The sequence below is a fragment of the Lepisma saccharinum genome, chromosome 20 (genome assembly GCF_977018435.1).
Source record: "Lepisma saccharinum chromosome 20, izLepSacc3.1, whole genome shotgun sequence".
In the NCBI taxonomy this organism is placed as follows: Eukaryota; Metazoa; Arthropoda; class Insecta; order Zygentoma; family Lepismatidae; genus Lepisma; species Lepisma saccharinum.
In genome coordinates this window covers 26,083,160-26,084,739 of record NC_139248.1, presented here as the reverse complement: position 1 = coordinate 26,084,739, position 1,580 = coordinate 26,083,160, and positions in this window count along the sequence as shown.

Below are 1,580 nucleotides of genomic sequence, written 5' to 3'. Positions count from 1 at the left end.
AATCAGTATCAGCATAAAAGAAACCCCGATATTTGGGGTTTGTACGCTTCTGCTCAAAAATTGGTGGCGATAAGCGGCCCAGAGACCTCGTGCCGCGGAAATTGGGTAAGGCGAAGGAGGCCCCTAATATCGTTCGTTTTCGTACCATAGTCCTTAAGGAAGGTATTTTTTTTCATAATGTAAAGAGGATACAACATTTCCCTCTATAAAACTTGATATGAAATATTAATGATTGATGACACTGTAATCCAAGAAGTCATTGATCAATCAACAGATTCGTATTTGTTTGTCGGGTGTCAAACACATGTATTTCAACAACACAATATTTTGCAAAATGATTAACGTAACCAGTAGGCAAACATTGTCTGTAGTGATGCAAGAGAGTTTCATTTGAAGCAAATAGAATTCGTGGTGGAGTATAAGGGACCCATGTTTTAATGTTTTAGCAAGTAGGCCTACAAAGAAGTATTACAAATTTTTACACAATTCATCAAAGTGTGGATAATATGTAACCATTATTATTTAATTAATTCGATTTTTCTTGCATAACACAAGACAATTGTGTTGTTGGATAATCGTTAGATTGCTTTGTGCGTAAAAATCTTGCATATTGGAAACTAGAGGGAAACATTGTGAAGCACGATTTATAAAGGATTTTTTTAATCAGTTCTGCAGAGAAGCCAAAAAGCTGTTGGTACATATTAATCGTCACATTATTGACCTGTAAATACGTATAAAGTAGATACAGTCCACATTAGTCTATTTATGTTAAACTTTATCTTTGTATTCTTTGGTAGTCCGAAAAGTCATTATCGAAATATTGTTATTTGATGTTGCTCGAAATTGTTTTTTCGTTGGAGTTTCAAGATATCATCCCTTTCTTGTCACTTATCACTTTTGAAGGAGGGGGCAAGTGCCCCTGTGTACCCTGCTATATGTGCCAATGCAACACAATATATTAAAAATTTGCCCCCTCTAGGATTGACTTCGCCCCCCCTACTAAGAATTCCTGACTACGGGCCTGGGCAAGGATGGTCACATCTCCACTTTAGAAAAATAATGTTGAACTAAAAGTATATATTTCACGTGTATAATTTGATTTCAGTCATAGTAATTTACATTAATTATTATAATGGGGATGCAGGAATGTGATAATTTCCAATCAAAGTGGTGTTTTTGAGGGGGCAACACTATTATCGGGGTAATCGTATGTCCCATGAAAAAATACCTTGCTTGTCCCTCCGTGGAAAAAAATCTGCAGACGTCCATGATTAGGGGGCATTTGCCCCCCCTGCACACGCCTATGTCCTGAATGTCATCAAAATGTCTTCCTTTCAATATACAGGTGTGGGTAGTTGGAAGAGCTGGAGTGTACTGAAAGTATGTTAAATGAATGATAAGTAAGGAGTCTCGGGTACGTATGAATCCAAGCTGGGGCATGTGTGTTATTATAATAATAATTATTATTATTTTAATGTATTAATAATTATTATTATTACCACCATTATCATTATTATTTTGCAATAATTACTATTATTAACTAATCAAATCTACTAATTTTATTCCAAAATTATTATTAC